This window comes from Erpetoichthys calabaricus, chromosome 2, assembly GCF_900747795.2.
Source record: "Erpetoichthys calabaricus chromosome 2, fErpCal1.3, whole genome shotgun sequence".
Classification (NCBI taxonomy): Eukaryota; Metazoa; Chordata; class Cladistia; order Polypteriformes; family Polypteridae; genus Erpetoichthys; species Erpetoichthys calabaricus.
In genome coordinates this window covers 168,713,520-168,725,731 of record NC_041395.2, presented here as the reverse complement: position 1 = coordinate 168,725,731, position 12,212 = coordinate 168,713,520, and the positions used below count along the sequence as shown (strand labels likewise).

At 38.4% G+C, this 12,212-nt stretch overlaps 2 protein-coding genes and 3 non-coding genes across 6 annotated transcripts in view; 3 read left to right on the top strand and 2 right to left on the bottom strand.

Moving 5' to 3' along the window:
• The window catches only part of LOC114669500 (F-box only protein 44-like), a 560,525-nt gene that overhangs the window by 344,389 nt on the left and 203,924 nt on the right, over positions 1-12,212 (bottom strand). The gene's annotated exons all lie outside the window — the stretch shown is intronic.
• Positions 1,798-1,869, top strand: trnap-cgg (transfer RNA proline (anticodon CGG)). Its single transcript has one exon. It is a non-coding gene; the product is annotated as a tRNA-Pro (tRNA).
• On the top strand, positions 4,208-4,281 carry trnai-aau (transfer RNA isoleucine (anticodon AAU)). Its single transcript has one exon. It is a non-coding gene; the product is annotated as a tRNA-Ile (tRNA).
• trnap-ugg (transfer RNA proline (anticodon UGG)) lies at positions 4,355-4,426 on the bottom strand. Its single transcript has one exon. It is a non-coding gene; the product is annotated as a tRNA-Pro (tRNA).
• Positions 10,706-12,212, top strand: part of septin2 (septin 2) — a 66,299-nt gene continuing 64,792 nt past the window's right edge. Inside the window, exon 1 of one of the 2 annotated variants that reach the window (XM_051923560.1) lies at positions 10,706-10,843. The gene's annotated coding sequence lies outside the window, so the exon portion shown is untranslated. The remainder of the gene's footprint in view (positions 10,844-12,212) is intronic. The other variant, XM_028825741.2, reaches the window with a different exon arrangement.

Here is a 12,212-nt window from a genome sequence, read left to right as displayed (position 1 = left end):
GTTTAAAGAATTGTTTAAAAATGTTAATTACAATGGAAAAAGATAAAAAGCTGGTATCAGATCAAAGTAGGCCCTCTATTTGTATCTAATGAATGAATAAGAAATATGGCTGTCTTATAAAAAGCAATTATTCTAATTGACTTTGTTTTTATCAGATTTCCTGGGAGAAGGGCATATTACTAATATAAAAAGTTAGAAGATGTAAGCATTGCATAACATTCAGGTTCGTTTTGCGACTAATTCACCCGATACGAAAGTTGGAGCATTTTAACTTTTTTTTTTTTTGATACTTCCAAGTCAGTTTTATTTTTGTTTGGATATTTTTGTAGCACTTTTTGTAGCATTATCAGATGTGTTAGTAGCCTACATTAAATATGTACTTTTTAACAGTAATTTACAATGTTACATAGTTAAAATGTAGCTTAAATAGGCTTGTGGTGGTTCAATAACTTTCACAAACAGCAGATTTCAATTCAAGTGATGCAAAAATAGTATTGATTTATGTGTGTGATGTTTTTGAAAGTATACCCAAATAGAGTAGAACTCAGTAATTACCAAAACATAATTTCCCCTTCCAGCTATTAGTTATATCATTTGAATTACTAGGTTTTAACTAAGTCCTTGAAAAGGAACTAATTTATTGTATACTGTAATGGTAATGACAAAGATTTGAAAGATTGTAATTGCAGTGTTTAGCTACACAGAATAAAAGTGTCTCTTCAGACGTGGACAGATTGTAACACTAATTCGGACTTTGTCATACATTTTACCACTGTGTAACATCCTTGCTCTCTTAATCATACTCGCCTTCATTGTGCAAAGTGGAAACTGAACAACACAGCGTCTGAATGTTGGCACCTTTCCTGTGTAATTAGTTAAACAATGTTTTAGCTGTAGGTGGATAATGCTGATTCTTTACAATAATAATATGCAGATATTAGTTCAGTTGTACATGCTTACATAATTGTTTTCCTCTTCAATTCATTTCTAGAGAAGTGGCCTTGTTTTTTGTACTTTATAGTTAACTTGCCTAAAACGGCAGGGAAACAATGCTGCTGTTGGAGCTGCTTACATGCCCATCTGTTCCCTGGTGTTTTATAAGATTATGAGTGGCAATGGGGTGAATGAAAAAGATAAAGATGCAAGTTGGTGTAAGTGTTCTCAAAGTAAAATTGAAACAGTAAACTAATTTGTAATTGAAGTCGTCCAGAATGTTTTTCTCTGTGTTAAGACAGACAAGTTCACATATTAACCACTTTTAACAATGGAAAAAGACAAGAGTTCCTAAATAAGGTAAGTTGTTTTGTTCATCCCAGACCCTGTACCATCGACATACTTGGAAACTGGAGTGAGCACCTGTTTGGACAACCCATCTTACAGACACAGATTTAAAAAAAAAAAAAATACAAACACTGTGGCTTTGTGTTAGAGAAGAGTGGAGGATATGCAATTTGGCCCTTTCTAGTGTTAAACCTTGTCCTCGGTTGTTTTTTTTAAGACCTGGTGCATATAGATTTAACTGATGGAAATAATGCGCATGCGTGAGATTTCATATAATTTTATAGATAAAATTTTTTGAGGGGTGGGGGAGTGTGTTTTTAATAAGTAGACAGCCGCTCTCTAAGAAAATCAAGGCGCAAACCACCGACGCTAGAGTCATCTTTTTATATTTAATAATTTGCTGTAAAACCTGTTTTTCGTTTTAAACGATAAAAACTGAATAGAAATAAGTAAACATTTCAAAGAATATCAGATTACATACAAGTACAATTTCCTCCATATTTTGTTGGGTGTGGTGGCTCGTTGGTCTAGGGGTATGATTCTCGCTTCGGGTGCGAGAGGTCCCGGGTTCAAATCCCGGACGAGCCCGTTTAGCGTTTTGTTTGTTGGTCGCAAAAGAAGAGCGGCACATGTACGAGTTCGTTGAAACCTAAAACCCTAGAAACTAATAGATGCTTAATGTGAATTTCCGCTTGAAACTTCAACGCTACAAATGACATTCCGGCTTGTAACTTTAATTTTTGAATAAATGCTGACATGAATAGCATAGGCGAAGGCGTTTTTATTTTGAGCGGGTGGCTCGTTAGTCTAGGGCACAGGTCACTAATAAGCGGACCGCCTGGAACAGACATGCAGCGTTTTATTTAGTTTTGGCGGAGATTACATTTTTACCGGCGACTCTTTTCTGACAGTGTTTCTACACCGCTACTCAGTGAATGGGACCTCCTACATGTCTCTGATTGGCCAGTACTTGTTGCCTTCGTGGGTTCGAGTTGGTTGGGTTTAAGCATGAAGACTTTGATTGGTCGAAGTGAAGGCAAGAATGTCAGCCAATCACAGGCAGAGTAGAGCGTGCCTTCACTGAATAGAGGCGTGGAAAAACCTGCATTCTGAGTGAAAACAGCTGTCACTCTTGCGGCAGTGGCATGGAGAGAAAAATATAAAGGAGTGAGAAGACTAGAGAGAGCGGCGAAATAGTGAGTCAATGTGCCATGGCTTTTGCTAAACGGCGGAAGCTTGACACCGAAAACCGGGCTTTTAATCCGGAATGGACCGAGGCGTTTATGTTCATACTTTCCGTAGGAAGCTCGAAACCGCAATGTCTCTCATCTGCTGTGAGACGGTTGCAGTGGTTAAAAGTGGGAATGTGAAACACCACTATGAAACTAAGCACAAAACTACATTTGAGAAAAGTTACCCACTAAATTCGCCAGTTAGGCTACAGAAAATAAGCGATCTTAAAGCCAACTAACGATCGGTCAACGAGGATTTTAACAAATTCATTTACTGGCCAACAACTCGCTAACGAGTGCTCCCTCTGAGATGCGTGGATTTGGGACGTTACAAAAAACATTAATGACAATCTTCACACGTGCATGAGGATGGCACTGGCACAATTCCAGCCCAGATTTAAAATCTTGACAGACCAAGCAAGAGCTTACTTCTCTCACTGAACAAGAGAAAAGTAGGCAGTGGGATATGAGGGGAAGATACGTTCAGTTATTTAAAGATGTTCAGATATACTGTGAAACTGGTTAAGCCTGTTCAGTTGTGCACATGTTAGAACTGTTATATTTTATTTTTATATGAGGCCAAGTCTTTTTTTTTTGTTGAAATGTTAAAACTTATTATTTTGAAAGCACTTATTATTTATAATTATCAGTTGAATGTCAAATTTACCTTGCTTTTACTTTTATTTATTTTTTATTTCATTTATTATTGTATGTAGCCCTCCAGAGTTGCACTGAAAATAAATATTGTTGAAATGGCATTGAATTATAGCTTTTTTCGTTTGAGTCATTGACTTCACATAGTGCAGATGTTGATACAATGTCAATGCTCATTCTATACATATAAATTAATTGTAATGTATAACAAAATTATAATGCAACTTAAACATGGTGATGCTTTTCTCAATTCCGATCTCCTTAAATTATAAATAATTACCCCTGGTCAACGGGTATGAATCTTGCTTTGAGTGCGAGAGGTTCGGGATTCAAACCCAGGATGAGCCATACTTTTTTTTTTTTTGAAAATGAAAAAAATTAATTAGTCCGGAAATTACAAGCCAAAATAAACAAGGACTGTACGGGGATAATACCTACAAAAATGGCGTTATTAGCGCCACGCTCTAACCAACTGAGCTCACTGGCCTTACGTATATTGTGAATTTCCCCTTGGCATTAATAAACGATAGATATAGATACATCTATCTATCTATCTATAGTACTAGGGTGTTGTACCGTGTTAGCCATTATGAATGTAGAGAAAAGCCAAGAAAAATGACACCTTTTATTGGGTAACTAAAAAGATTACAATATGCAAGCTTTCGAGGCAACTCAGGCCCCTTCTTCAGGCAAGATGTAATCAATCTATCTATCTATATAAATCCAGCTTAATCAATTTACCACAGAACATTTACCTCAATTAAGTTTTGTAAACAACTGGGCTAGGCCAGCGATTTGAAGCGCAAGACTCTCGTACCATAAGCAAAGCTTATATTTAAACTTTATTACTATAATTTGGATTGGTGGTTTACAACGGGCCATCCGCATTTCCGTATATTGGTGTATCTTGTGTTTATACTTATGTAAAAGTATAGTTTAATTCTCTCGATATATCCCACTTATTACCATATATAAATACACTTTAATTCTCTCGGAAGAAAACTCAGGGTTTAACTACTTTTCTTTTTTGCCTAACGAGTGGCCGGTTAGCTCAGTTGGTTAGAGCGTGGTGCTAATAACGCCAAGGTCGCGGGTTCGATCCCCGTACGGGCCATTTCAAACTCTTTTATTGCTGTCTTTCAAAATAAGTATTGGTAGAATGGAGGAATTAAATGAGAAAACAAATAGGGCTCGTCCGGGATTTGAACCCGGGACCTCTCGCACCCAAAGCGAGAATCATACCCCTAGACCAACGAGCCAGCTGAAAAGCAAATTTATTTAGCTACCCTTTATTGTAACGTATTGTAATTCTATATGCGATTTATTTTTATGTTGTACCCCGATCGTTTTAAACATTTACTCACGGAAATGTGCTTTGCTTCTGAAAACATTAATACATTTGTCTAAAAGGGGATGGAATACGTTCCTATTGATCGTAGACACGTTCCATGCCGTTTTGTTTTCCTTTAAAATATATTTGCAAAATAACTACCACAAAACGCATTTCGTACGATTCAGCTTCTCTCGGCAAGGGCATTGAATTCCCCAGTACCGAACCTGCTTTATTGCAAATCTTTCGGATTCCTCTTCATTTAAGATCCCGCCTACACCGACTCCTCATTGGTTACCTTTCACAGGTTTTCTTTTGAGTGAGAAGCAGGCGTGTTCTAATAACTGTCGTAAACGCCCTTTTTTCATTTAACTCGCCTGCAGAAATATTGAAGTTTTTATAGTTTCACACATTAATAACCAGTTAGCGGAGAAACTAATTACACGCACACAGAGTCTTTTCTCACATTTCCAAGTTGAGAAAGTTACGATGTTCAGCTTCCCAGCAGAGCGGAAGTTTCGGGTTCTGCAGCTGGACTGTATTGGAATGTTTCTGCCTTGCACCCGAGTATTGGAATAGGTTTCTGCTTGGGATTAACAAGTATGGAAAATGGATTAATGTTATTCTCCTTTTAATAATGTGCTGATTTGTATTGGTTTGGAGTGCATAGCTGATAACCCATATGTAGGTGCCTTTTAGAGTGGTTGGATTGTGTCAGACGCCCTTCTTGAAAATAAGTCTGTATAGTTCTCAACCCAGAAACCAAGACATACACAGACCTTTTGGTGGGCAGTGGCTCACAAAGGGGAGAAGAGGCACTTTGCGTGTTAGGATTTTGCAGTTTAATCCTGGACACAAATTGGTGCCTACTTTTATTGTTTACTTTTATAATTGGAAATTTGGATGTAACATCAAGGATGTTATAATATTCACAACCTTGACAAAAACATTTGTCCATGATTGCAGACTAGTTTAGATAATCAGAAAAGACACCACACCACCTCTACAAATATGTCTAATATTTTGTCTGTGTTCAAGCCCTGAGTGTGTGGCTGTCATTAATGGAAAGAAAATACATAATAAGTAACAGTACCTCTCAACTACAACTGTACTTCACTGCTTAATATGAACACATAATTTTATAATCTTGTTAGCTTACCAGAGTTTTTACATCAATTTTTTGAAACTCACACTCCTGATACGTCAAAGAAATCAATCAAACACTCCCTTAACTACTATGGAGCCAGTAATATCCACTGAGCCCCAAACCTCAGACATAATATCACCCAACACAACTCCAGGTTTAAAATAATAGATTTTTATTTTTTGCCAACCTTCTTTTCCAGAGCACACCACAATATTGTTTTCTTCCTTTCCTTCCACTCCTCCAGGTGAGTTTTGCCTGCTGTCTCCTGACTCAAATTCCCTGATGTGAGGCTGCAGGCTCCTTTTTGAAGCAAGACCTGGAATGCTTCCGCTGACACTGTACTGCATGTCCAAAGCACTTCCGGGTCACATGGAAACCAGTGTTGTCCTCCCCCAGCAGAACCCAAGGACCCTGACAGGGCTGCACTTCTGCACTCCAATTCCCGTACAACCCTGCTGGTATCCAGACTGGGATCAGCCTAGAGGAACACTGCCACCTTTTGTGTGTATGAATTGCTCCTGGTATCAACGTTCTCCCAGTACATTCATCAAGACTTTCATAACCCTTAGCATGTTTACTGACTCGACTGAGACCCGCCAACCTAACTACTATGTAACATAAAATGGGACTATTTACAAATTTAAAAACAGCCACAATACTTGAACATTCTCAAAAGCAGTCTTCTTCACACAATACAGCTCCAATAAGCTTTTAGGGCTTCAAATACCAAAAAAAAGTATTGGTATACTTTCAGTTTCAGTCTTGTGCTGAGCTGTGTCTTAACATCCCATTTAGAGCTCAAGTTTTCCTTCTCTTGGATCTTTCTACTCTTTCTCTTTCCATGCTTAGGGAATCTCCTGACTCTCTATCTTTTTACTTCTGGAGATCCTCTTTCTAGAAATATTTGCTTTTGGAGCAAACTCTGATATTTCTAAGTTATATTCGTAAATACAACTAGTTCGGACTAACTTCATTGGGAACTTTACTTAATGTCCATATAGTTTTTCCCATGTACAACTGTGCCATCTCTCCTCCATGATTACCTACTGCTGCTTGGGGTCTCAGGGTGGGTTAAGTTGGGTTGTGTTGGCAGGGTGTGGGCACAGTAGAATGGGTGTTTTTATATTCTATTGATATTCTCATGGTTATGTTTGGTTCACTGTAATTTGTATTTGCATATTTACTTAATAAAAATTTGACAACCAAAAAAGAACAGCATTTTCAAATGTAAGACACCAAGACAGTCTTGCATATTAACTGGGTCATCTTCTCAGCTGTTTGATCACTCATGTCATAGAAATGTCTTACTAGCACATTAACATAAATGTAGTAAATGGTTTGACTATTTCCAGTCTGGATTTTGACCTAGTTACAATATTGAAACTAAACTTGTCTTTCTTATGAAAGGCTTCAAGTACTAATTTATAGCCATGTGTACAGAGTACACTGAGGTACTTCTGGTCATGTCTTCTACAGATTCATGATAGTAACATAATGCCAACAGCAGATAATGAGACAACACAGACAATGACTCTCTATGAACACTGATGATGGTTTCCTTTCTGTATTGCTACTCCTTGAGATTATTGTTCCTTGTGACACTGTTGACCACAAAATTTACCTAAAATGCCTAATGAGTGATACTAAACTAACAGGACACTGCTACTCCTGAATGGCATTTTGCCCCTGTATGCAGTTATTTGTCTTTAGTAGTCAATTCAATTTCCTACATCCATTCTTTTCTGTTATGTCACTCGAGGTTCTGTCCCTAGTCCAATACTTTTTAACATGTACATGTTGTCACTAGGCCTCTTCATCCATTATGTTGTCTTTCATGTTCCACTCCTTCACCGATGACACCTGTGTGTGTGTAAAATCACTTCAGGATGTATTAACACCATAGAAAAGGCAATTGTCTTCCTCGGTAACTGCAGTGCCAGAATGTCTGCAAAAACCATTGAACTCAACAAAGAAAAACCATAAATTACTTCTTGTGGGGTAACCTGGTCAACACAAGGGGCTCTTGTGCATTATCACGCCTTGCAAAATTACACCATGGCCTTCTTTGGCCAGTCTTGAAGCAATATTTGGTAGCAGCATGACCTTTGTTCCCTACATCTACCCAACATCTCTGCTGCAGTTCATTGCTCTATTTATCAGTTTGGAAAATTTGCTCAAATTTGACAATGCCTCTGTGGATCTGACATGTGAAGTTCTTTATGGCACTTTTAGAATTGCTCCATTAGACTGCTAGGCAATCCTCCGAATACCAGTCCCAAATTATTTAACAACTGTTTTCCTATCGAGTGGACAATATTTAGGAGCGGGAGCAATAAGGTTATTTATAACCAGCTTACTTATTTAAAAATATCGATTGCATCATGACATCTGACAAGATAATAATGATGATGTACTTCTGGCTGTATGACGTGAAGTCGAAGCATGTGATGTTGTTTGAGGGTCTGACCAGCTGGGACACCATAGTGAATTATAATAACTACTTTTACCACTAAGAGACGTTGCAGCTGTTGTGCTGGAATTAATACAAAATATTGGAAATACATCTTATTGTCTTGCAATAAATATTTTTTTGCGGCTTTCAGTGTAGTATTGTCCACTCGATAGGAAAACAGTTGTTAAATAATTTGGGACTGGTATTCGGAGGATTGCCGACTGCTACAATTACCTTTTTAATGGTCTCACTGTATAAAGAATTGATAGGTTTGGAATACTACACATGGTTGCATTTGGTATGAATACATTTCTATAGAGGAAATCATGCATATTTTAAATAGTACCGCAAAATTCTGAATATTAAGTGGTCAGTGAGCCTTCATAAAAGTTATTTGTAATCACTTCCTGAAGGAAACTACCAATAGCTGACGTCAACTGTACATGATTGGCTGTTATCATAAGTTATTCATTGAACCTAAAGGAAGTCTGCAGAATTTTGCTGTTGGTAAATCTGTACATAATGTTAACCGGTGACAGATTAAGAGAGTCAGTGGTTCCAGTAAAAATTGTGGGTGCCCTTGACCTCATAATGGTAAAGGCATGTTCATTCTTCTTCTTTTGCTTTTTAATTGCAGTTAAAAATCCACTTATGGTGCCTTACTGCCACTAACTGGCCTGGAGTGTGGTGCAGAGTACAAAGGGGAAAATAAGTATTACCTCTTCATTTTTAGACTTGAATTAAATTACCCCCAAAAGCCCTATAGAACTAAAGGCATTTCCATAACCAATTAAATTTGTAAAACTATTAACTCCCAATGATTGAGCCAAGTAAGATAATTGATTCCTACCCCTCTTTGTATGTCTCACATTGAAATATTACATGTTCAACAGTTTTATGTTGATCACAGTGTCTGTACAAATGTGTCTGATTGATGCTTTCTTCTTCTTCTTCTTTCAAATAATTAGGCATTGTGTATCCAAATCTTAATCTTGTCAGAATTATTCCCTTCCTTCCTTACTCCCATTATTGAACAAGTTATGCCATAATCCAGTAATATTTTTTACATTTTTTCTGTCCTTTAAGATCAGTTTCACTAAGTGGAATATCTATATCCTCAATTGATGTTTAAAAGATCTTTTAACCATACGATCTACCCACTCATTCTGTTCAACACCTTTATGTGCAGGGAAGGGTGCCGCTAAAGATTTTGGGCCCCAGTGAAGGATATCATATTGGGCCACCCAAACAGACCAAACCCACCCTGTCCAATTGGTACAATGGCTGTGTCAACACAACAACCAAAAAAAAAAACAGCTGAAGTTTTTGATGGTTGTACTTATGCAATAATGCCAAATTAGATGAAAAAAATGGTTTGAATATTCATCCATTATCCAACCCGCTATATCCTAACTACAGGGTCACGGGGATCTTCTGGAGCCAATGCCATCCAACACAGGGTGCAAGGCAGGAAATAAACCCTGGGCAGGGCGCCAGCCCACCACAGGGCACGCACACACACAAACACCAAGTACAGACTAGGGACAATTTAGAATCGCCAATGCACCTAACCTGCATGTCTTTGGACTGTGGGAGAAAACCGGAGTACCCAGAGGAAACCCACGGGGAGAACATGCAAACTCCATGCAGGGAGGACTTGGGAAGCAAACTCAGGTCTCCTGTGAGGCAGCAGCGCTACCCGTGGTGCCGCCCATGATAACAACAGTAACCTCAAAAATAAAATGTAAGCAAAATCCTGCATAGGTGCACTCTATAAAAGTCTTGTCTTCAGTCTAGAACTGACGTCTGGCTGACCAATAGTAGCCTTCTTAGCATTACGTTTACACCCGGAAAACAAGCCAAAAAGCCTTTGGAATCATCCTAACCCTCCTGTTACAATGCCCTAGTTTGCAGGAACCCACATTAAACACACAAATACAAACCTATCTTTAGCAAGCAAAATACTTTTTTTTGACTTACAATAACAAATCCAATCAGCAATTAGACTGTGCATAATTAATATTCATAAATCAGGAAGAATAATATGAACACATAACATCTCTAGATGTCATAATTTCTTCCACCAAATGTAAACCTAAAATGTCTGCAACCTATTCAGTTATACAGTATATACTGATACAGTATATTATTTGAAATTCTTTTATGTGGTTTCACCTGAAATTCAGACACATAATCAGTTACCCCAGCCTTTCCATTTGTAATATCTTTAAAACCATCTGTAAGCATTGATATCATTCCATAAATGTTTTCCTTAATACTGTATGTTGATTAGCCATCTTCCATTCAAGTATAACAGATTGATTTTCTTTCTTTTAAATCATGCAAAGTAAGATCAACTGGAAATAACCAAGGAGGAGTTGTAGCTAAAGCTGCAGATTGACTTATTTTATGAAAGTCATTACAATGATAACTGTTCCATTTCTACTAACATAGCTGAAACTGGGCAGGATCTCGTTACACCAGACACATTCTTAACGATTTTGCTTGTGAAGTCGTAGTGCTCAGAAAATGTGCCCGGAAGGTCTTCAGACCAAAAAAGGTAAAGCTCCGCCCACAAACTCGGACGGGTGCATTGTGGGTGTGTTTCTGAGGATGGTGCATTGTGGGTTTTTCTAGCTGTCTAGCGGTTTCTGCTTCGTGTTTCAGCCGAGGGTCTGTGATTTGCACTTTATATTTCTAGAGTTTTCGCGTTTTATACACACCACGAGCTGTTGATATAGCAGGAGGTAAGAAAATGAAAGCCGTCGGAGCCGGCGTATGTGATTTAAAGCTGTTGTTCCTCTTGTATCACGCATATCTACGTAGGAATGCCGTGGTTCAACTATGTTGCGCTGAGCTCGTTCTGCGGTGGCCTGTCAGTTTGGGGGTCGCCGGCCCACCATGAGTTCCGCACCATGTAGAGCGAACTGACGGCGAGATGGAACATGTATGTTGAATGTCCCGTGGAGTCACTTGTGTTTGTCGTGGAGCAGTGGCTTTGAACTTCAGGTAGCGGAAGTGCATGCATTCCAGTTTAAGGTAACTCATCTTTTTACAGTTCGTTCTGTAGTAGCAAAGCGGGCTGTTCAAGTATGTGAAATGGACGTTAAATATTCCGGGCGTGGGACTCATCAACGGTTTGGCATATGTGGGTGTGGCAACAGAGAGGACCCGTGTGTGTCTTCTTGGTTTAGTGTAGAACTTTGTAGGTGATCCACCAACATGGACGGGGGGCAGTGTTCATGATTAAGCGACATGGTCGTGTGGAACTTCCACCTTATTGGGGGAAACTGAAAAGTGAATTTTGATTTAGTTTTGATTTGATTTTCTTTCTTGCTTGTTTCACGAGGATTTTCATCGCTTTGAACCTTCTGATGGTACTCAATTCAGGATTGTATTCAGTTTGATGCTGTTTATCTCAGTCCAGCGTGTGATATTTTTTTTTGTATTGGTAAGATCTGCTCTTTTTTCACACACAGGCGCTCACAGGAAGTCTCATGCACAAGAGAAGTAACCGACGGACTCGTCTTGTTCGACTCTATATTTAACTCTTAGTTTTCTCAGTCGGGGCATTGTATCTGCAGGGGATTCTGACTCCACGAGTCCCACGTAGACAGTTATTTTTTGTCTTTAACTCTTATTTTACCCGAATGATTAGCTTTTGTTGGGTTCATCTGTCAAATCCAAGTGCCGAGATAAAGATTGTTAATGAAGAAGTCATTTTAATGCATGAAAGTTTGTAAACCGTTTAAGATTGTCCCTGACTTTGATATTATAGACACTGTATTATATGCAGCTGACCTGCCGTATTAATGAATATTTGAAGTTAATACGCTAAATAAAGCTATCCATTCATTTAAATATATAAATGTATTTAATGTAATTTAAGGTTGGGAGCAGGTACTGATAAAGTGCGTTGCCGCACCCACAACACGACGAACCACCTCAGGATCTAAAATTATCACCCAAGCACGGCCGTACAACGGATGACGGAGCACCAGTATTCCCATGTACATTACACTTTTGTCATGCATGCCAAATAAAATCATTCAACAGAGGATTTTACAGTACGATATAACCACAAAATGCACAATACACTAATATAGAATCAAGTAT